The sequence below is a fragment of the Pteronotus mesoamericanus genome, unplaced genomic scaffold (assembly GCF_021234165.1).
Source record: "Pteronotus mesoamericanus isolate MK-2021 breed Mesoamerican mustached bat unplaced genomic scaffold, CSHL_Meso_final contig_73, whole genome shotgun sequence".
In the NCBI taxonomy this organism is placed as follows: Eukaryota; Metazoa; Chordata; class Mammalia; order Chiroptera; family Mormoopidae; genus Pteronotus; species Pteronotus mesoamericanus.
Window position 1 is genome coordinate 13215556 of NW_026555245.1, and position 25655 is coordinate 13241210.

The 25655-nt window shown below is 34.9% G+C and overlaps 1 protein-coding gene and 1 long non-coding RNA gene across 3 annotated transcripts in view; both read left to right on the forward strand.

The window, feature by feature from the left end:
• Positions 1 to 25655, forward strand: part of ALDH1A1 (aldehyde dehydrogenase 1 family member A1) — a 131087-nt gene that overhangs the window by 40652 nt on the left and 64780 nt on the right. The gene's annotated exons all lie outside the window — the stretch shown is intronic.
• LOC129078260 (uncharacterized) lies at positions 8120 to 13372 on the forward strand. Its single transcript, XR_008529940.1, has 2 exons — positions 8120 to 8239; positions 12732 to 13372. It is a non-coding gene; the product is annotated as an uncharacterized LOC129078260 (long non-coding RNA).

A 25655-nucleotide genomic window follows, 5' to 3' on the forward strand; every position in this document is an offset into this window, starting at 1 on the left:
AATCATCAGAGAACTTAAAAGCATACTCCTACACAGCCAAAGAGAATATTTGGAAATCATTTTTATTGAGTAATTAGAGGAAGTAAAACAGGTAAAAGAATATAAGTTCATGCCTCTTGCAGGCTTTCCTGGAAAAACAGCAAGAGGGACATTAAAAAAGATCACTTAGAAAAATGTCACAATGGAAAACCTTACAAGACTAGAAAGGCCAGCTCTGCCCAGATTTGCCATGTGACTCTGAATACTTCACTTGGCCCAGGTGAGCGCCTGCTTTCTTCTATAGAATGGAGATAAAGGCCACTATTGTAATCTAATGTACAGAGTTTCAGTGGATTAATTAAATGATATATGGGAAATAATTTGAAACAATACACTATTCATAAGGTACTAAAGAGAAGAATACCTGTGTTTATTATGACAAAATAAATACGGGGTGGGGAAAAGTAGGTTTACAGTTGTTTGTATGGAAAATAATACAATAAGTAATAAGTAAGAATACAAGAAAAAATTCTGTTTCACATACATCTGTAAATCTTCTTTTACCCCACCCTGTATTTTGTGTATATTAATAAAGAAGAATGTTGTATTAACTTATATTCAAGGGAAAGACATCTTAGGAAAGCCTGAGTCTTCTTATGAGTAGATTATGACCATTCCTGTTAGGTTCTTACAGTTTATTTTAAACACTTCAGCATAGACAGTATGATATGTGGGTGATTATATTAACTACAATCTACATGCTAGAATAGATTATTAGTATTAGACATATTTTAATTAGGGTAGTTAGATGGCATTTGAAGGACCCAATAACTACTTCTAGTATTGTCATCTCTGTCCTCAATAGAACAGAAGAGATATTTGAGATACTTTTTCCCATTGTAAAGAATATGTGAGAACCTGGTGAACCAGCTTCCCTAATATCCTTCAAAGCAATGTGCTATTCCTAGGACCCCTGTTCTTCCCCATGGCACATGGGCAAAATAGAGGACTCATCTAATTTCAACTAGATCCTAAAGACAGTTGTCCCAGGGGCCTCTAGAAGAATAGAGAGCCAGAATTTCACCTGATTTAAGGAACTGTTTGAATGTTTTAGCACCTTCCTGGTAATAAATCTATTTATGCTAGCTTATACCTGTGGCTTGCTTTTGGTATAACATGCACTTGTTATGTTAGAGAGAGAAACTAGAGTTCACTTCTACCTCTGTGGGGGAAGGAGAAAGAAGGACAGGGATTAGAAGCCAACCAAAAAGAGCCTAATATTTGTGAATGGCAAATTGGCTTAAGTCACTGCACCAAAGCTCTCTATTTTTAGTATTATTTGGAATATCAATCCAAATTTTTCTTATAAATGTACCAAACATCTACTACAACCCTCAGACTGGTTGAGGAGATTATTGTTTGGTAAGCCACAACATGAGTTCTCATTCTAAAGACATCAAAAAGTTTATTTCTTGAAAACATTGATTCCTCTGAGAAACTAGTGTGATTCCACCTTTGTTAATAATGAGAGTCATGCAGCCTGCTTTATCTCCCTTTTCACTTTGGTTTGCAGAAAACTCTAAGTTAAGTGTGATATTTGATTATATGTCTCTGGCCTGATCCAAACAGCCTTCATTTTAGTTTTCTTCCTTTATGTGGTTTTGATTTTGTAAAATTTTAATCACATTGCTCTATAATTTATTATAATACATTTTTATTTTATTCTTTGTTATCTTAAATCTTGTATGTAACAAAAATTAGAATTACAAATTTATACTTATGAATCTTTATCATATTATGGATTTCAAACCACATGAGTGCTATAGGACATCTTTCAAAATGTCTTTAATAATATGTTGTCATAGTCTTTCTAAATTTTCTGAACTTTCAAAAATATGCCAAGCAAGTTTTTAAATCAATTAATTTTCAAACCAGTAAAGTACTTTCTTATTTCTACCCTACCAAGCTAATGGTAAATGCAGATCAGGTGGCAGAGAAGGCTTAGTACCATTTTGAAATTTGGGCTATTATCCTTTAGGTGCTGAAATCCTTCCTTGTAGACAGTCAGGAACATGCATTCAAATTGGTTAAAGCCATTGATCAATTACTGCTAATGTCTAACATCTATAGTTAGTGGTCAATTTGCTCCTTTAACATCTATTTCCTTGTTCCCAACAATTTGAGGTTTAAAATTAGGATTAATTTTTTTAATCTTCGTGTTGTGGTACTTATCATCCCTCTCATTAGTCTAATTTGAGTTAATTAGAATCTATAGTTAGTTCTGAATCTGTGTTATAGTCGAACAATTGAAAAGAGGAGCACAGACGCAATTATGTTGTTTTATTGTCTGGAGGAGACAGAAAGTCAGTGGGGCTTCCTTTATTTGGTTAACATCGACCTGACTTCAAAATGTTCCAGTGATACAAATAGCATTGGGAGTCATTGCACATTCCCAATTCCACCCCTGTTTCCCTTGCCCTACCTCTCTACAATCCAATTAATTCAAAGGTGATAGAAGAAGAGAAACGTTCTACATGTCAAAATGACAATGTCCATTACATGACTTACAGAATGACTAGTACGTGTGATTGGTTTGGGGGAATTCATGTTTTTTCTTTTAAAATAAATACTCTTTTATCATGTTGTATTAAAATTTTACTCAAATTGGTGTAGATAAAATATGTGCCTAAATAATCTCATTTCATGACCATGCTGATTTGATAAACATGAGAATGAAATAAATATAAAATGTTTTAAAGTCATTATCTCCAATTCCTTCATAATCTGGCAGTTGTGGTGGTTTGATACTCCAAAAAAGAACTTTGCTTTTGAGTACAGGTAGTGGTGCCAACTTTTTTTTTATAAAGATAGAACATTGCATTCTTAAAAATCTAAGTGGTTTATTATGTTAAGTGAAATAAGTCAGTCAGAGAAAGACAAACACCATATGATTTCACTTATGTGTGGAATCTAAAGAACAAAATAAACAAACAAAATTGAAACAGACTGGTAGACACAGAGCAGACCAATGGTTGCCAGAGGGGAGGGGTTTGAGGGGGCTGGGTGGAAAAGGTGAAGGGATTGAGAAGTACAGATTGAAGGTTACTAAACAGTCATGGGGATGTGAAGTACACACATAAGGAATATAGTCAGTAATATTGTAATAACTATGCATGGTGCCAGGTGGGTATTTGAAATATCAGGGCAGGGGGGACACTTCATAAAATATATGATTGTCTAACCGTTATGGTGTGCACCTGAAACTAATACAAAATAATACTGAATATAAAAGGTAATTGAAAAATAAAATTTAAAATTCTTTTAAAAAAATCTATGTGGTTTAGGCCTGGGCTGAATTTCAGTGAACATATACACTACTTATGAAACCATGGCAAGAGAGGCATAATATTTCATATAATTAAATATACATACCATTTACTGTATTCAAGGGAACTGTAAGCCAATTCAATGGTTAATATCAGTACCAGTTAAGAATATAGTCAATATGAATGAGTCATTACTGTTTAACAAATATAAATTTTTTAAAACAGCATAGATACAAACAATATTCATTGTATATATAGAAAGATCTTAAAACTCATTCCTTAGGAAAATGCTAGTTGAAAATCACTAGGAGCCATTAAAACATGAATAAATGTAAAACAAATGAAAAACAGATTTTGAGGTGCCAAGATCAGGTGGTAAGAAACAAAATAAATGTCAGCTACTTAAGAAATCTACATTGAATAAGAAATGACTAATACTCTGCCAAAAGGGATATTAAGGAATTACCTTAAAGATATTCCCCTTAGAGCCTTCTAGATTTATAAAAGCATTAGCTAAGTTGTTTTTTCTTATGTTTAAATAAAACATATAGCATGAAAACAGTGTTTATTTTTAACTAAGAATTGATTTTAATTGACTCTAATATAAAGCTGTCCCTCCAGGGCGTTCTAATTTTCAGGAATATTTTCAAGGGAGAACTTTTTTTTTTTCATAGGCTTACTGAGATAGGTTGTACAGAACTGGTAATTATAATACATAAATTAGATTTTGGTGGGGGATGCACTACATTGTCATATATAATTTAATAACAAAACATGATTAAATATTTTTTTACTAGAAATCGCAATTCTGGTTGAATTTTAGAAACCAAAAACATAGATGCATTATTTCCTTGTATTATAATCTGTTCTTATCCTATAGGTATTACGTTCATTTTTAGTTCCAGTGTTTATATCTGTGGGGCTGCCTCACGAGGGATGAGTTATGATTTTGTTTGCAAGGAGAAGATATGGTGATCCTGTGTTCTATACCAATCCAAAGGGGAAATTCAATTCCATTATTTTTTGGCTTTAAAATGAGGACAAGGCTTGTTTTACTTATCTCCTAGTATTACTATGAAAATACTGATAGAGTATATGTGAAAGTTGGGAAAATAATAAACCCTTGTCAAATGCAGAATGATAGTATTCTTCCTGCATATCACTTAGGAAGATCAATGCACTCTACCTATATTATTTTAGCAGGAAACAATTTTCTGACATTGTATTTAATGATATTGCAATATTGCATTTTCATGCAAACATGTAGAGCTAGCTAGCTTATGCTGTTTTTGTACCACTTAGAAAGGAGCTCCATTCTCCAGACAAATGCAGGCCCTTGCCAGGGCCATGGCTTGGTGAGTGAAGTATAGGTTGGGTCACTTATTTAGGTGCCTTTATGTTGTCAACAACCTTTGTAACTACACACTGTGACCCAGAAAATATCCTTTAATTTAAAAACTCAGATTTGCATTTAAAAAAAAATAGCCTAATGTGGGGCTGTGAAAACTCACTAAAAGTTAAAATGGCCTCACAAGTAAGAGGAAACTTATTCCCTAATTAGATTAGTTATGGTTATACAAAATGAATATGCTCAAAAATACACGTAGTGATAATTGGCCACAGACTTCATAAACTGCAAAAATTAAGTTTTAATTGCTATGTACTCTGTAGATCAGTGCTGTTCCATTGAAACACAATGTGAGATATGTATGTAATTTAATTTTTTCAAGTAGCCACATTAAAAAATATTAAAACAGGTGAATTTTAAAATTTTTACTAATGTAATTTTTTAACCCAATGTATGCAAGATATTAATCCAATATGTAAACAATACTTTTTCTGGTTTTTTTCCATTATTTTTTATACTAAGTCTTTGAAATCCAGTGTATTATACTTAAATCTCAATTCAGAGGTTTAATTTTCATCAGAAATACTTTATCTGTATTTATATCATAAAATTTACAGTTGATAAAGTTGTTTCAAATATATTTAACATTTTTTAACATTAAAATTTAAAAATCAGCTCTTCAATCATGCTAGTCTTAGTTAAGTTCTTGGTAGCCACATGTAAACAATGGCTACTGTGTTGGGAAGATTCCAATTATTAAATTTTCAAGTATGTGTTTACTAATCATCAGATGTACTTTTGGATATTTTAAAGGTATGGCACCTGAAAATATAACCAACTTTTAAAAAATAATACTCAAAGAAAGAAGTAAATTATTAATCAAATTCAAAAAAGGCAATATTTTTATGAAACATGAAGGTTTATATAAAAGATTTTGTGGAGTACTGCATGTCTACTTTGTTGAAATATTAGGTTCCTTGGCTTGCCTATTAACTTTGTTGACTGTCATGTCTTTTCATAAAATGACTTTATATATTCAATAGCCACATTCAGAATTTTCTGCTTAAAAATTAAAAACAAATTTAATTGCCTCAATTAAAAGTAAAATTATCTTCTCCTATATATCTACTAACTAGATTGGACTTTGTATATTTTTACTTTCAAAGAAGGGAAAGCTCAGTTCATTTCATTGTTAATAAGAGTGTCCTTTCAATATAGAGAAAGGAGTAGGAAAAAACAAGTTTGATAATTTGTATCATTTTTAAGTTATAATTTGGAGAATGAAATTATGAACAAAATTCTGGATATTCATACTCAACTACTTAGTTTCCTAGTCTCTTTAATGATGTAAGAATTGCAAAGCTCTGTCAAACATTACATTTTATTTTTGTGCTGCAAATTTTATTGCACTATTTTTTTTTAATATTCTTCCCATGTATTTTAGAGAATGTTCACTTTTTAGAGATAAGTTTCATTACCTTAATGGGTAAAAAAATACGCAAACTTGTTCGAGGTTCACAAATTGTCCTCCCTCCCATTGAGAATTAGAGGGCCCATGTAATTTTCTTCAGAGAAAACAGATGTCTTGTTATAATCCTGTTTCTGAGGTCCTCTGAATAGAGAAGCATTGTAATATTTATTTCAGCAGTGTAATTCATGCCCCTGTAAATATGCTGAACTATCTAGTGACTCCCTGAAGGAGCAATGAATTGTAGCAACAAAGGAATGTTCTATGATGTGCCAATAAGGAAAGCATGCAGCTTCATCTCGTCAAAAGAAAATAACTTTTAGAGGAGAAATCCCATCACAGAAGTTTGTTAATACACCTGACAATTTTTATACTGGCATGTAATTCTGCTTGTTATAAGTAATAAGGAAGAGAAAAACATTCTGTTTCACATATTTTTATTTTAATGGCAATAGTTATAATACAATTTGAGTTTCAGAATATAAAGAAGAAGCGTCATCTTGATACTCTTCCCAAGTTTATGAGCTAACTAAATCTTTTTAATTTCAGTGTTCCTATTGGAAAATGTTTTTCATCAATGTATAATTCCACATTTAGCCATATAAATGTGAGTATTCATTCAGATGTATCACAAAGAATATGTCTACTCATGTTTAAATCTTAAAATATCCTACTTAAAGCATAATAATTCTTCATGACCCTTTACTGAAGAAATACATTCAACCTTGTTTTTTTGTTCCCTTTTGTTTTTCCTGAACACAAAGCTGCTGAGAGTTGTCACTTTGTATCCAAGGAAAGATCTTCATATTCTCACTAGAAGGATAACTGCAGGTTAGCTTTACACCTTACACCTATACATATGTTGACATTTTTAGCCCCAGGATATAGTATGGGCAAGGGCAAAGATGGAGAACTAGAGAATATATTGGACTTTTCCGGTACATTCTTCATGCTTCCCTAGACTACTCTGTTTTGTTTTTGTTGTTGTTTTTGCCTGCAAACTCTAGGCTCATCTTGTTCATAGAATAATGAAACTGAGACTATTGGGAGCTGGTTCCAAATGTGTGCTTCTTTCTCCCTCCTTTCCCAGTTCCATTCCTATGAATGTACTGCTCCCACAGCATCACCCAAAGACCATAACATATTGGGCCACGATGCATTCCACTGTAACCCTTCGACTTCCATCCCAGCTAAAGGGAAGCAGATGGGAAGATGTGTACATTGCAGGGGTTCGCAAGGCCTATCCCATAAAGAAGCTTTAGTAATACCTGGGCACTTGGTAGGAAACACAAATCCTTGGGACCCTCTCAACCTATTAAATTAGAAACCCTGGGGTTTGACAGAAGCAATTCATGCTTTAAGAAGTCCTCCAGGCAATTCTGAGTCTAAGAACCATTGGTGTAGGGAAAGGCAACACAGAATTGCTCAAAGTCAGACAGAGATAGAACCAGCCTTAAAAGCATGTGCCCTGCCTCACTCCCAGCTCTGATCCATGTACCCAAGACTCTACCTACGTGTGAACAGCAGTCTCCACTTGCACCTGTATTTAAGGCTATTTGGATCATCCTTGAAATGCAATTTCTCCAGGACTTACCTGAATATCACATTGGGAAAAATGGTTTTCTGATTAGACACAATTGTTTTTGTTTCTAGGAACATGTGCCTATAAATGGGAAAATCTGAATGTTTAAAATACAGCTGACCTCTGTACAACACAGGTTTTAACTGCACAGGTCCATTTATACATGGATTTTTTTTTTCAATAAATACGTGTGGATACCAAGGGCCAACTGTATGCATCATCCTGCACCATATTATATAAGGAACTTGAGCATCTGTAGGTTTTGACATTCGCGTGGGTCCTAGATCCAGTGTCCTGTGGATACCGAGGGACGACTGACATTTCTGGGGAGTCAAACATTACATGTGAAATTTCATCGGTGCAGGACATTGGTATCTCTAACCCCCATGTTGTTTCAGGGTCAACTGTACTCAACAACATCTTTGTGAGGTCTGCTTCAGTGCTCCTGTCTGAGAAGTAAAAAGTCTCCTATAGAACGACATTGATGTATTAAACCACTTGATGTACTACTACCATTCTTACTTCTCTTCATCTAGGTATAAAAACATTCATCTAAAGCATGACAGTACAATGTAGTCAGCTCTCTTGACACTTTAAGATATTCTAATGTTCTAGTACTGTATTGTTTTATTAACCTATAAGCTTGTAAACACATAAATGAACTACGGCCACCATCATTATTTTACTGTTTTCACCAACATTTACTCTGTATCCCTCTACTCATAAATAGTTTCTTTCTCAGTTCACTTCTGGCAATATCCAAGTACTTTTATTTTATATATTTTAAAATGTTAATATGGTGTTCCATCTTATCCTTCAAAATATTTAGAGATCTAACAAACTCCATAATTTGGGGGAAAAATACAAACCATCTTTCCTCTCAAAGTTAATATTTCAGGAATGATCACAGTATGATAGTTTGGCATGAGTATGAAGTTTTCAAAGGGGGCTGGCACTGGAACTGTTAATTGCAATATAGTTTTAAGTACCCTGTATGGTAATACACTTCTAAAGTCAGAAATCATGAAAGAAGACAAGCTATCAAGGATGATTATGCGTAATAGGCTTGATTTCCCTGTACCTCAGGTATCCCCCCTGCTGTTTCTAGGGAAACCTTGTGTTAAGTACAATGAAATGATCACCACTTGGGGACTAGTGCTGCCAGGCATAATCCAGGTAAAACACATTTGTGCGAGGCAGCCAAGTATATGACTTAGGACGCTTAGATGGGATTCCTTTTGGTCTGTAAATTGATTGACACAGCCAGAGAGATTATGTAAATAATCAAGAGTATGAAATGCAATGCAGAGCGTGTAACTCTATCACAGGCAGCAAAGCAAGAGACAGCATGTACCTGGCAGCACACTGGACTGAAGCTAGGTGTCTAAAAGTGGAAGCAGATACTTTTTCAGTCATGTACTTAAGGGGAACTATGCTACAGAGTTATGTTAAACAATCTCCTCACACTATCAATGTTGCTGTGGGAGATTCTAAATTGTTCTGGAGTTTGCTGTTCACAGCTCTCTTGGAACAAACGTTAGGTTTCTTAATTCAAAGTGTTCTGTCTTTATAATAAATTGTGTACCTAGTACACAAACAGATTTTTTTTTGCATCATTCTCATAGGATCATGGCAAATGTTTATTCATGTAATTAATAATTATTTATTGATACACCTTTTTTAGGCCACGTGCTATACTAGTTTTTGATAGTGTAAGACTAGCAAGACACAGTTGTATTATAACTGAGTGGGTGTGATAAATTCAAAGATACCCTAGTGTGGCTAGAAGGCATTACATACTTGCTGTGAGAGTCTAAACAGCCTTAATGACTCTGGAATATTTTCTTAAAGTCATAGTAAAGCTAAGGCCTGAAGTAGTGATTAAGCAAGTGAAGAGACAGAGGGAAGAGGAGAAAGAAAGAAAGAAAGAAAGAAAGAAAGAAAGAAAGAAAGAAAGAAAGAAAGAAAGAAAGAAAGAAAGAAAGAAAGAAAGAAAGAAAGAAAGAAAGAAAGAAAGAAAGAAAGAAAGAAAGAAAGAAAGAAAGAAAGAAAGAAAGAAAAGAAAGGAAGGAAGGAAGAAAGGAAAGAAAGAGAGAAAGAAAGTAGGAGAAAAAGAGACAAAGAGAGAGAAAGAGAGAGAGGGGGAGGAAAAGAGAGAGAAAGGAAGGAAAGGAAAGAAAGAAAAGAAGAAAGAAAAAGGGAAAAGAAGGGAAAGAAAGGAAATTGCCTCGAAGGAAGGGGAGAAGGAGGAAGGGGAAGGAAGGGAGAGAGGGAAGGAGAAAGGGCTTTATAATAGAGCATTTTAATACTCTAATTTTCAGGAACAAGAGAGTAAGTTCTGTTCAGAGAAATAAAGTAATATGGTGAAATTCAGGGGGACAGGGAAGTGAGAGGTGAGGCTGGGAAGTAAACAAGGTCTGCACCCTGGAGCACATTCACAATTTATTCTGAAGGCCTTGAGTTTTAGCATCCAGCATGCAAAGGGAAGCCATTGACCAGGTTTTAGCAGTGAGGTGACAACCAGATTTGCGTTTCAGAAAGATTTGTCTGGCTCCATGAATAAAAGAATAGAAGAGCCAAGACTGGCAAGATCCTTCCGAATGACCAACCTTGAGGCAGCCTTGTCTGTCTGTATTTCTAGTTCTTTTCTAACAAAGAAATGTTTTGAGTTCTCATTTACTCAACGGTGATGAGGGTTTTCCTTCAAAAAAATTACCATAGAAACACAAAAAATTATCATACAAACACAGAACTAGCTCATAATTATATGACAGCAAATTACTAAGGTCATTAAGGTCTAATCCCTGCCTCCAGAAGAAATCAGTGTTTTAACAGTCAAGAACATTTACCTAATTATCATTTCTCTCTAGTATGTCACAATCTCTGAGTGACCTATCCCAGTACTTTCTTGCCATTATAAATTACCCCATATAAGACTGCCTGGAACATTGCAGATGCTCAATAAATATCTAATGAAGTATTTGAAATAATTTCCTCTTATATCATATAGTCTAGTATGAGTATAGAAAACAATAGGATCCTTTTTCTAACAAATTCTATATACATGACTTATCTTTAGCTTTTCCTTAAGTCTAAAATAGCTTTGCTTTGGGAACTCAGTAATATCAATAATAACATATCTCCAAGCATTCGATAAAGGGGGAAATGGGGCAGCACAGTAGAGGATTTTAGAGAGGGAGTCTTTTAAAGAATAATGTTGATCTTAACTATGAACTTTAGCATCAAACTAATTTAACCCCGACCATTATATAATGACTAAGCACTTTGCATATGGCCTATCCCAGTGTTATAGAAGAGAAAGTGTGTCACCATTGACCAATTATTACTTATCATATATTACTATATTTATGGACTCAGTCCTCTCTATATGTCCCAAAATGTAGTGTTATTAATGTGATTCCTAATTGCAAAAGTATCTGTCTACAGCTTTACCACCTACATGTGAAACATAAAAAAAGCAAGAGACTTTGAAACCAAGATTGCTGCAGGGAAACTAGAAAGCTGCCTAACTCTAATTGCTTTTAGTAATAGACGCTGATGATTAGTGACTTTATATAAAATTTTATTTTTGCTAACTAGGAAACTGAGGGGGGTACCGTATCCCATGCAGAGTCCCCCTGGGTCACTGCGGATGGAGGAAAATAAAATAAATCATTCCAGACACTTCTCAGTCTGCCAGGAACAAGGGGTAGTGATTCCCTCTAGTGGAGAATGCCTCAAGCCCTTATCTTAAAGTGGCTTTTATTCAGAACAATATGCACAGGGATATACAGCATGCATGCAAAGCTCATCAATAATGTCAAAAGGCTATGATTGAAGACATACAGAGGTTTGTCTCAGGGCAGGGTCTGGTAGACAGGGTGGTGCCCATTTGGCCCTGAAACCTGGGAAACTGATCGCATTCTATGCTTGACCCTAAACATCAGTACTCACTAACTTGGCATTCTTAGCAAAGTAAGTTTCATAGGACTTAATGCATTCCTTTTCCAGGCCTAATTGTTCCCAGAAATTGCCTGATCCAGTTTAGGGCTCTACCTGCCTTTAGTATTGTTTCACTGACCTGGTCAGGTAGCTGGGCAGAGCAGCCAGGAGATCTGTTGGAACAGATTATGTTATGTTAGAAGGAGACTTCTTTTAGATAGAATGAGGACTCTGGCCGTGACAAGGCCAAGGGGTGAGGGTCTTTTGCCCTTTCTCCATGTCCCCCAAGTCCTTCCCTGGTGACCCCCATGTGACTGTGCCTGTCTTTGGTTGCCCCTGCCATTGAGGGGTCTTACCCATCATTGACTAACCAGCCATCCTCCGGGACCAAGCAGGGTGATGTGAGGAAGGCAGGGGCTGCGCCCCTGCCAGGGAGACAGGTTTTGCCTCCTCAGTGGCCTAGTAGTAGTAGTAGTAGTCCAAAGGCAGTAGTCCAAGCATTGTTTCCCAGCTGGGAACAGAGAGGACTTGAGAACCCAAGTGCCTTTACTTATCCAAGCTCACAGGGCTGTGTTGGGGGCTGGAAATGGGACCCTCCCTAGATTCCCAACTCAAATCAGGGCTCTCTTTACTTGATCCAGTATCTCAATTTTATGTTAGAATTTTCCAAATTGGAATGATTAATAATACATTGCAAACTACTGATGAAAAAAAAGTCAGTAGCAAGAAGCAGCTTTACCTTTTGATCATCTTTTAGAATCATTGGCCTTGATGAGAGATATTTTAGTATATTAGCTGGCTTTTTCCTTCTCACAGTAATTAGCTAAAATTTCACAAGTGTATGTAAATTTTATACATAATTTTGTCTACCGTAGTAGGTGCATATACTTAAACTAACTCTTTTTAGAAATGTTTTGAAGATAATTCTTAAGTAATCACGGACTAGCTTTCACAAGCCATTTGATTAGTCTGTAACTCCTATGATATATTAACCCAAGTTGTCTATTCAACCATTTGCTGACCCATAAAAGATATCTAAATTAGGGATGAATTATTTTTTCCCTCAAATCCCATGTCTTTTAATAGGTTGACTTGCTTCAGAACAGGCTCAGGCAATACAATAGAACAAACATAGAGCAAGACACAGAAGCAAAAGATACTCCAACAGATCTTCTAACATCATAAAGGAGCCTGGGGAAAAGATATATAAAGGTAGCTCCCCTACTACATCACTATGAAGTGCGTTAGAGCACAGAATTGAAAAGGGCTTGTGATTCTAAACTTGGGAGTCTTTCTAAGAAATCAGAATTGTAAACTGTTTTCATGAAGTGCTTTCATCGTAAAAATGCTGGACCCGATGAATCATAACCCAACCATGACCATGGCAGTTGGATGTGGAAAGATGCCTGAGAAGAGCACCCTGCTGACAGAGCCCTGCTTTCCTCCTCAGAAGTCTGTTCTTTATCTGATTCATGCTGCTTCTCCTTCAAGAATCTACTATTGGGATGTCTAGCCCTGTGACAATAATTTCTCAGGGATAATTACTTTAAGCAACTTTTATTCTTTAAGCAAATACTTGAACTAATGTATGATGTGATATATTTTATGTCATAATATAATATATGATATCTCATATATCTTATAGCATAATTGAATTTTTCCACATTATATTGACACTTACTTACTATACATAGACACTGTAATATATTATATTCTACCACATTTTATTTTTTAACATGCTGCTCTCAGCACACTAAATTGATAACATTATGTTTTAGTTAGACAGTTAATTTGATTATTTTATTTCATTTGAAAAATATTTATTCCATAGTAAGAATATTTCTTTTAAAAAGCCATGTTAAAATAATTTATAAGCCTTATTAATGATTTTGTACTTTATCTTATAAATGCCAAAGAGTTGTTGAACAATTTTAAGCAAAGAAATAAAGTAATCCTTTTTTGCATTTTATTTTATTTTATATTCAATTCTCATTTTAATTAAGGATATAAACAATAATTGAGCACATGACATTTTAAGTAATTATCTCAACTATAAATAGCTTGGTGGAAATTATTGTTAAATCTGATTTAAACATTTCTCCATGCAGAAATAGCAACTTCAAACCGCCCATTATCAGAAGTGTTCCTGATCTTCTTTTCTACCTTTGTTAAAAATATTTTTGATTATAATATTGTGTAAGTTGAAAATGAATAAAAGACTCTCCACTATTCATAAACACCTCCCTACATGCATTTTAGCTATCAGTGAGTAATGCTGGCAACAGCTGAAACAGGTTTACAAAATACTAAGGAATATAAGCTAAAGATCTAAGCAGTAACATAGAACAGAAGTAGGTTTATTCAAAGCACACTTTCCCCCCAACTCCAGCACACACAATAACTCCCTCTGTGAGTAGCAGGCTTCGGTGAAAGATCAAAGAACTAACACTTGAGACTATATCAAGAAATCTGGTCCTTAAAGAGCCAAAAATGTAGATCAGAATCTTCTTTCAGATTAATTTAGAATATGAAACAGAAGAATGTGGGCAAAATATGTTTCCCATGAAGAAGAATAAATAAATAAATAAATAATAATGAGAGCAATAATCTATAGTTCAAAGAGGAACCCTAAAATATGGGCGCTGAAATATTTAGTGTTCAAAAAAGTATATAGGTATCTATTTTGTATACCTATAGACTGTCTCATCTCCCCCCCAAAATGCTGATTATTTGTCCCACATTTCTGAAAATTATAAACCACTACAGAAAATTTAAAATGCTAACTGAGAAACTAGGGAAGCCTGAAAACTTCTTAATAATTCTGGTTGTTATCACTGCAGGGGGACTGGGTTCAAAGGCAACCCACCCTTGGGTTCCCACTTGGTCCAAATAATGAGTATTCAGGATTTTAATAGAGTGTGTAATATCTAATGAATTTCTTTTTTTCCTACCCTTTTAGCTTGCAAAGTAGAACAGTAAAACAAAATGATCTCTAAGGCACTTTCTAGCCTTAAGACTTTATATATTCAAAACTTTTGGAAGGATACACTTCTTGGTTAAAATATATATATTAAAAAAAAAGATTTTGTCAGTAGAGAACACATCTGAAATATGATAGAGATATCAGATGAACACATCTGATTTCTGAAAGAGGGCTCTTTAGGTTTTGTGGAGCTCTGAATGCTACCACCATCTTGATGGATAACTTAATATGTTAGACAAAAGCCCCAAATGGCATTTGACTTCCTATAAATTTGTTGACAAACACCATGTCTTTAATCTGAGGAAACTGAATTTAATTTATTTTTTAGGGTATGTCCTTTAATTTCTTGCACGGTGAGTTAGCATTGTCTGGTGCTGGTTAAGAGCATAAACTGATTTTCATAAGTGCTGTTATGTAATTCATAAACATAAAGTCTAGAGCTTTATCTTTTCCCATGGCACTGTGATAACTTTGCACCTCCTTATAACCCCAAAAGTCTTATGTATGGTCTTTTGCAATAATGCATACACCTGTGTATACAGCTGAAGTCTTGCTCATATTTGGTTCCTGTGGTGGTACCCACAAGGGCATTTTTGTAGTAGGTGTCACTGTTTCCACCAAAACTCTAATTCAGGGTTGATCTATAGATGCCAGAACCTAGAAAATATAAGCAATTTCTATGTAACTACATGTTTTGTGTGTGACTAGTGTATCCTAGAATTCTCTGACTTCTGTACCTGATTCTTAGGGGAGATAATTTCCTCTTTGGTATGGAATTGAGGGGGCCAGTGGGGACTTTGAGAAAGAGGGCACACAGTGAAAAGTTTCTGAATGTACTTAATCATAATAGCTGAAGTCTTGATAATGGTCATCTTCTGTTCTCTAATAATCATTTTGTGGCTGTTCATGAGATGGAAATATTATGAAAGAGATTAGAATTTTATTTCAAACATATTATTTAATGAGCACATAATACCTTAGTTTATTTAAAATGTGTGAGTCTTAACCATTCACCCATAAATAGGTAGAAATATAGACTATTGGATCAGAACCAAGGGATCCAAGTCCCAGAAGGAAATACTTTTAGTATACTGCATTATTCAGGCCTATAATCTCTTGGATTGTTATATAATGTTTTACTCCACCATTTGGTAATGCTCTCAAACTGCACAATGCCTTCAGCTTCCAAACCGCAAAAAAGTCTTCAGTATTGCAGATAAGTTACTGTGCCAACATACTTTTGCCACCCTGTTGGGCTGCATTATTAGATGAGTTCTCTTAGCATAAATTATTCTTAAGGATCTAAATTCACTTGGTTAGGAACATTAGACTTTCAATAACCTCTCACCACAAAAATCTGGGATCTTATTTCATACATCCATTCAGTTAATAAACATGTCTTTGTTCTGGCATTTGATGTGAGCTACAGGACAATGGGTGGTGCACAAAGTAAAGACAATTAAGAAGTGGTTCTTAGCCTCAAGCCACTCAAAATCTTGGGTAAGAAACAAACAAAATGACAATTATGAAACAAGCTGATTAAGAGTGTAAGCAACACCAGTGCCCCGTGCTATAGCAATGGAGGGGTTAGCGATTGACTGATGGAGCCTAGAAAGACTTAAAAGGTGAAATTGAAACTGGGAATTGAAAGCAGCATTTAAGCTGTTCAGAGAAAAGGGATTAAGGCTTCCATGGTAGAGATTGCAGCATTATTAATTATAGAAACTTAAAAGAGCAAAGTGTATGAAGAATATTAAGGCAATGATGTAAATGACAGGGAAGGTAGGATGAGTCCTTAGTCTTACGTACCCATTGCCAGGCTCGAGGGTTCTACAGGGTTGAACTTCATCCCATGAGAACTCGGAAGTCACAGAAGGTTTTGTATTTTTTTAGCAGGAAACAAGAGACATAATTATAGCTTCCTTTTTTAAAAGATAATTCTAATTGCCATATTAAGTGAAATTCTATTAATTTTCAGTTGGCTCCACCACTCTTTGTTTTGAATACTGCTCCTTGTGTTTCTGGCGGAGCTGACAAACAAGAATCTCTGTCTCTCTACCATGTGGTTGGGCACATGGGACAAGTTTGCTTATCAAACTGGTCCAAGAATAGATCCTGACAAAAAGAGAGTTTACTAAAGGCTTCTGGGGGTGGTATGGATGGATAATGTATGTGCTAGGAGAGAAGAACATCATGTTTTGTTTCTGTTTTTGTTTTTCCTCTGGGATTTCTGACTGAACGCCTTATGCAAGCCTGTGACTCTTTGGCTATCTTTGTCCCTCCGTGTACAGAGTCTCTCCAAAGGAAACCAGTGGTGAAAAAACAGAGCTGAGGGATGGAGAGAGACATAATTGTGATGACATCACTTAAACCCATAACTCTAGCTCTGTTTGAAGCCAATTCTCTGATTCAATAAAATATTTTTGTTTTTATTTCATTACCATAGTTTGAGTGTTTGTAGTTGAAATGTTCTCACTAATATAGGGAATAAAAGACAGATAATAGTAGTAGCAGAAAGATGCACTATGAGAAATTAAAATGATCTAGGTGAGTGGCAATAAGAGCCTGAACTAAGACAACACAACAATCCAAATGTATGAATCTGGAACGAACAAGTGACTTATTAGATGTGTGAGAGAGGAAGGGGAGAAGGAGAATGGAGAGTGGCAAATGTTATCTATAAGGTACTTTCCACCATAACATCCGAGCAAGTGAAAAGGGTGCACTCTTAACGAAAACGAATGAGTGAAAAAGCAATATGTGTTTTAGCTCTCGTTGGGGTTCTGTACAGAGCATTTATTATGGTTTATTGCACCCTGGTGAATAGTCAATGTAAAGAAATAGCTATGTGTGTATGTCCTCTCTGATAGTCTAGAAGTTGGGTTCCAAGTTTGGTATTTAGCTAACATAGCACTTGATGTTCCTTCATCTAATAGCTGCGTGCTGTCAGATGTGACATGCAGTTAAGCCGAGTGCCCACAAAAGGATGAGAATGACTCACTGTGCTCTGCTTCTGTGCCTACCACTGCTTTGAATGGGATAGAAACTTAAACCATCATCTTTGAAGCCGGTCTTTGTGGGTTACCCCAAGCAGGGCAGTAATTCAATTTCCAATTCCCAGAGGTATAAGTGATAGTGGCTTCAGAGAGACGATGCCACAACTGTGCCAGAATACAGCTAAAAAAGGACACAACTGCCTCTATTCAAGAGTTCAAGGTTAATCTTGTGTGATTTTTCCAATATGGTGAAATTAAAAAAAACTAAGCAAGGGATTAAAATAGATGTTAGCTCATTCAAAAAAGAAGTTAAGTTATGCAGCACCTAGTATAGAACCATACTCTATAAAGAGCCTATTTAAATCTGCATGCAAAACACCAAAACGTCAATATAAAGAGAATAAGCAGGAGAGCCACTCATGAAGAAACATGCACATTTAAATACACTGAAGAAAACTTGATTAGCTTCTTGGGCAATTAAATCAATGTTTATTAAAACTAAGTCAAAGTATTACTTAATTATTAATAACTGGAGGCAGAAAATGAAAATGTTACAGCGAAATCATCACTTTGGAATTGAGTATGGCAATATTAATTTATGGTATTTAAAACCATAAAATATCCTTACTCTTACTCAGTATTTCTGTCCCTAGGATTATATCCTGTGGTTATAATTCAGCAGAACAAAAAAGATGAGCGTAAATGCTCATAATAGCATTCTCTGTAATATCAAATATATTGGAAAAAGTTTAACTGACCAGTAATAGGGAATTTATAAACAAAAATGCTGTGAAAATGTATATAGGAATAACTATTATAGTTATAAAACAGTGTGGAAATATGGAAAATAAGATAACATAAAATAGAGAAGCAGTATAAAATTGTATATATATTGTGTAAACAAAAATTATTCATTTGGACAAAGAGTTGACTCAAAGAAAACAGAAAAAAAGTAATGCATGTATTAAAACTTAATTTATGAATGACATTAAAAGAAGGACAAAAGAAGACCTATTCAATAAATAGTTCTGGATAACACATAGATAAAATGAATTCCAAGTAGATATAAAATTTTAATGTGAAAAGTAAAACTGTCAAACTTTCAGAAGATAATCTAGTAGAAAGTTTTCCTGGCTTTAGGACAAGGAATAACTCCTTAAATAATACAGTAAAAGCATTTACTATAACAAGAAAAGTGATACTTTTGGACTCATGAAAATAAGAAACTTCTGTTCACCAAAGACAACCTAAAAAGAGTAAAACTACCAGCCACAAAGTGACTGGGGATATCTGTCATACATGTTACTGACAATGGACTAGTACGCAGACTATAACAAAAAATTGAAAATTGGGTAAGTCATGAATATATACTTCAGAGATGAAAAATAAAAGTACCCATTAAACAAGTGAAAAGATTCTCAAACTCATTAATAATCAAACATTAATAATAATTTTAAGTTAAAATCACACAGGTATGTTTCATAGTAGGCTTGCTATATGTAGTTGCATGACCACACTGCTGAGTCCCATGATGTAACATTGTTATGCCATTAGAGTGCCCCCTTCCCAACTGTATGGCCCTGTTGCACCATCACCAAAATGGCAAAAATTCAAAAGTCCGCTATATTGGTAAATATATCAAACAATGAGGATTACAGTCACTACTTAATGAAGTGTAAATCGGTTTGACCACTTGCAGAACATTTGGTAATTTTTTAGAATGATTAATAGGTTTAGAAGAGGAATAGGAAAGAGTGTTGACTGGTGGTGAACACAAAAAATGAGCAGATGTTCCAAATAAAATTGTTAAATGGCACCAATCAGCATAAATGTTTCTAGATGTACTTAGAAACCTGACAACAAAAATGAAGAAAGCAGAACAAGACAGGATATAAAAACCATCATGATGGATGGGATTAAAATTCAGGAGGGTGTAGGTAAAAGTGAAGGTGAAATAATTATTCATAGTATCTATGTTAGTACATGGACAAAGACATAGGCCATAGACCTGTGGACGAAATCTAGCCTACTACCTGTTTTCATAAATAAAGTTTTATTGAAACATAGTCACATCCATTCGCTTATGTATAATTTAAAGCTGCTTTTGCTCTACGACGATGAAGATGGGTAGTTGTGACAGAGACCATATTGCCTCCTAAGCCAAAAATATTTATGCTGTCTTTGGACCAAGACATTTGGAAAAGTAAAAAAATTAGAGTGCTTAGAAAATTTTAAAAATATATATATTTTCATGAAATATTCTTTATTACTCTCATAGAGATAAGGTACAGAATTCATGCATGTTAAGTTGGAGCTAAATTAGAAGATAACATGGTCCAGAGCATGTTCATGCCAGTGGGTTGTGAAACTGATAATCAAGTTGCGACTAAATATAGTGGACTTAATACCTAGTAAGCATAGTGGAAAATGTGAAACAGATGACCAAATTCTTCACGTGGATTGAAAAATTCCTACACCATGTGGATAGATATCATTAACTCTATTTAAAAGATCAAAAAATAAATGGTGAGAGGTTGAGTTTTACTACTAGATTTTCTGGGTATTCTATCGCTTTTTACGACACCTGCAGTTATGACAATTGTCTAAAACAGTATCCACTCACAGACCTGGTATATTTGTCAGGGTAAGACTAAACTACTATAAATGATTTCCAATAATCCAGTGGCCTAAAGACAAAAGTAGTCCATGTTTCTCTCCCATAAAGGTCCCTATGAGTTCACCTTAGGTTTTCAGGGAAGCCTCACTCCTTGATGTCATTTTGAGACCAGATTTCTTCTAAGCCATTGTCATGACATTCCTTAGGCACTGTCACTACATGTGTGGTCAGAACTGAATTTCCACTGCACCCAGCTTAATCCTGGTGGAAAAGGGAAAGAGAACATGGAGGAGGTATCCTTGATGTCTGAATTCCTGAGCCTAGAAGTTGCACATATCACTTCCAGAATTGTGTTGTGTAGACACATGCCACCCTCAATTCTAGCACTATGGAAGATGAGGATAATGACTTTCGGTGAACAAGTAGCAGTCTCTCTATCACAAGGATTAACAGTTTTCTCTCTAGCAGAAGAATGCCAGCCCAATCCATGCTAAACAGAGATGTAGAGAATATGATTCCAAATATGGAAAGGAGAAGGTAACCTATTAATGCTTATTTGCTTGAAAGAAAGATCCCTACATATTTTTCAGGATTTCCTACATTTAAAATGAATTATGAGAACTATGCAGAGATCTTATCTCTCTTTTGCTAGAGGATAAGAAGAAGAAATGTAATATATTTTTAGTCACTGAAGTTTCTGTATATTTTGTTATTTGGAATACAAGAACCAAGTTAGCAGAATGACAATGTAATCGCAGAAAAAAATAACCTCAGCTTAAGGTAACAGAAACGACAACACAAAGCTGCCACAAATTAAGAACAGTGGCCAAGAGGCATGGTTATGGTCTCCTTGCCTCTCAAGGCAAATAAAAAAAGTTTCATGGAAAGTGCCCTGTATATTAACCAAAGAGCAACACCAAGTCTCTTGCTTTATTAACTAGGTTGACCACAGTTTCATGAATGTAAACTATGGTGCTAAAGACTTTCTGAAAATTCTTTGGACCAAGGTTGCTGGTTGGGAATCTTAGCCCTTAACTGTAATATGAGTATTTTATCCATGTCCACTCAATTGAACCATCACTCAGAAAATCTGGAAGCAATAAACCATTTACAAGTGTATAAAACTTAAATATAATTATGGATGATTCTATTATATGAAAGGTACTATCTTCTAAACTGCATTTGGTAAAAAAAAAAAAAAACAACTGAGTGAAAAAGGCTATTTTTTTCAATTTATAAGTTGCTGGAGGATGGGTAAGGGTATGTATAGAAGCTAAATTAAGAGAGATATCAAAATAAAATTAACACATTTCAGTAGAGGGTGGCAAGTCAAAGGACATAGAGACTAAATTAATTGGCAATGGTGATTTAGAAAGACAGTAGGATTCTAAGGATATTGTAATCTCACCAAAACTTGGTTTTCTCATCTGTATAATGGGAAAATTAGCCATATTTTCAATCTGGACTTATAATGCACTTAGAGCAGAATAATCAAGTTCATTATAATAGAAGTAACTGTCAGTTGTTGTTTTTGTTTTGGTGAATGCAATTCTTTGAAAGTTTGATTTTAATAATGCTAGAGTGTAGAATTCCAGGTAGATGAAATGGTATACCAGCTACTCAATACTTCAGTGGTATGAATCCAGAATGTAACAGGATTTAGTATGGATTTACTAAGCAAAAATGCCTTTCCTAAGCTAGATGCCTAAAAGAGATTCTGACGTACCAAGGTTTTTCCATCCTTCATCCTATGTTTACAGAGAATGATTTTATTTACCCTATTTTATGAATTTCCTCATTTATACAAATGTACAATTTATACATTTGTACTGGGGTAAAAGGATTTGTCCATGCACATATCAAGGACAACCCAGATATGCAGGCAAATAAAAACATTTCTATAGGATCAGTCTTCACTAAAATGATACTTGAAATAAGAATAGTTACAGATGTCAATAGTCACTATTAGCATTAGGGTGCTAACTTGGGGTTAAAAAGTGAGGAATGAATGCTTCTATGGAACAGAGCAGAATCTCTGTTCATGGATGTAGCTTAAAAACTAAAACTATTTTTTGCATTAGTTTTATGTTTCTTGAAATTTTGCATTTTGAGGATTAAATTGGAAACCTAACTTCATATTTGGGGGGAAAAACAAAGATCTCACAGAAAATCAACTAGTTAATGCACAATGAACTTTCCAAAGCCCTTGTAGGAGTTTGACTTATTGAAGTCCATTGTCTTAAAGAAACCAACAATTTGGATTGTCTACAGATAAGGTAATGAGATTATACAGGGTGGGGCAAAAACAGGTTTACAGTTGTAAGCAGTACGTGAAACAGATTTTATTCTTGTATTATTTTTATTATTTTCTGTACAAATGACTGTAAACCTACTTTTGCCCCACTCTGCATGCCTGTATGGCATTCATAACCTACTTAGGAAATAAGTTTGATACAAGAACATGAAGAAAATAAATGTGCCATTTCTTTTTTTTTGGTCTAGAAAATTTGTATCTTGGGAAAACCACTTCCCAATAGTTTAGAGGAGAGGCTTTGGAATCCAGGCCCGGGACAAACCATGATACTATCACCTGCGGGAAACCATTTCCTATGTTCACACACCACTTGTTTTTAAAATGTTTAAACCCCACATTTTAAATTGCTGTTCCTTACTTTAAAACTACAGCCATCTGACTTCAGGGAGAAAGAAATTCCTGATTATCAGGATGATGTACAAACCCTTTCTAAAACTAATCAGGATGACTAAAAAAAGATTTTGGGTTAATACTTATCTCTGTTTTAGTCTTTGAAAGAGGAGAAATATAAGAGAAATTGCCCTTTATCTTTTGGGAAAGATCAGAAACAACAAAAATATACAGAAGTTACCCTTGTGAAATATTCTTGAAGTGTTATCCAATACATGCTAATCATTATTTATGTTGTCACAATATCTAAGAATTGAGACTGAGACAATAGGACATGGGAGCAAAATATTTTAAATGGCATGAAACTCACATTTCCCTAGGGTAACCATTCTTGGATCAGTTAGAAAGTAATAAAAAGTACAGTTCTTGGGCTTTTAGTATCCATGATGTTGCAAAATCCGCAGCTCTTATCAAAGGATCATTTGTTATTTTGGGTAGTCCTTGGACTGGCACATGTGGACAGGGAAGGTTATATCTGCTTCTCCTTTATATTTTTCATTAATTTATTGAGGGGAAATTGCATAACATAAAATTAGTCATTTTAAAGTGAACAGTTCAGTGGCATTTAGTCCATTCAAAATGTGGCACAGCCACCACTGTATCTAGATCCAGAACATTCCCATCATTCCAAAATAAAACTCCTTATCCCTTAACAAATTTCTTTCCATTCCTGTTCTCTTCAGGACCTGCATTATAATGACATCTGCTTCTCCTTGCTTGACCCATTCCTTTTGGGGAGGGTTCTTCCCATGTCTTTTGCTGTCCATAGTCATCTGAGAAAACCTCACTGTTGCCATTTGCAACTGAAGAAAGCTGATACTAAAGCCAAGGTCATAATTTTTTTTTTTTTTTGGTGGTCCTCCTACTGCCAAAATGCTCTCTGCTCTTTCCGGTAACTCTGACTGCTGGGCATGGCCATGGGCCCTCTATCTCTACTGCCAAGCTGATAAAATGGAGTACTAAAATGCCAGTGATAATGTATTTACACATTTTCTTTGTTCATTAATGCCTCTACACTACTATGCAAAGAATACAGAGTCTGTCCAGAGGGTATCCAGCCAAGTAATATGAAAAATAGAGATATTTATTGAAGAAGAGACAAGACACAAGAAACATTGTACATAGGACAATGATGCCGCATTTTCCTTCAAAGTAGGCACGTTGGGACCTCACACAGTTCTCCCAATCACTATCAGCTGCCCTGTTGTATTTTCCTGAATTTCATCAATGGTATGAAATCTCTTCCCTTTCAAAGGTGAATTTAGTTTTGGGAAAAGCCAGAAGTCAAAGGGTGCCAAATCTAGGCTGCAGGGGGGTTGAGTCACCTGAGTAATTTGATATTTTGCCAAAAAGCTCAACATGAGATGTGATGCATGAGTGGGCACATTGTCATGATGAAGCTCTCAACCACGAGTTGCTCATTGCTGTGGCCTTCTGAATCATCAGAATAGTTTCCATGGAGGAATGTTCAAGTTTAACACAAAATTTGATGCAGATATTCGTTGATCTATTTGCCAGTCATTTTGAATGTGATGGCCATACAGCACATGTGCACACTCAACAGCATCTACCACCCCCACTGACTACTACAGTGAAATTGTCATTGTTCACGTGGGCACATCCCAGTACACTCTCCTTGGCTTCAGTTTACATTGATGTCATGCAAACCATTCCAGTTATATTAATAATTGCTTGACTTTTTCTGGACAAACCTTGTATATCTCATTTCCCTTTTACATTTTTCTATATTATGTGAGTAGCAAAGATAAGTCAAGTACTTCTAGAATATCTCCATGCATATGGAAGAATGACTTTTTATTAATTAATGACTTTTCATTAATCAACTTCAGCCTTCTGTCTCTATCATTCCAATGGGAGACATTATGATGTTTGGGACTGGGAGTGATAAATCAGAAGCAAATCTCAGTAGTAAGTGGCAGTTATTATCAGATTTAAACCTCATCACTGGAAACCAAAATATTATTATATGTACAAGCTTCCTTGTCTGTTGTATTTTTACTTAGAAAGTTATTCCCTGGTATATCTTAGTCCCTCCTCTAAAAAGACTCCTGATAGGCCAAATATGATCACTCCAGACATATCCAAAAACATTTGAATACTATGGGATTTTAGTTTGAATTTAGGTCCCACTTGGAACTCTACATACATTTGAGCAATAACAAATTGATATGATTTTGTAACTTTAACATAAATTGACCAAGACTTTCCCTAAATGGGGAAAGTTGAAAGACAATGACTCAAATGCAAGAATGATATTTCTATACACATACACCTCTATGCATGTAAGTAATTAATTAAAAAATACTATGGAAGAGTAAAAACATTTTCTGATATTGATTGCCATTTATAAGAGCAAGCTTTTTCAAAACTATGTGCAAACTAAAAATGAACATGCCATAAATATCTACCAGGCTTCCAATTAGATTTGGAAAAAAATGTGACTTGCTCTGTTTGGAAAAAATATTTATATTTCACTCATCATAACAGGATAGACCAGGGGGAAATACTCCTTCTAAAGCACAACTGAAAATACAAGATAAAAAAATATAATAAGTAGTTATCAAATGCATACTTGGCCCAGTAAGAAAGCAAAAGAAGTCTCCAGAAGCCAGAAGAACAAAGAGGAAACTAAAATTGAGAGGTAAACACACTGTCCCTGCCCTTGAGAATTCACAGCCTTGATAGCCAA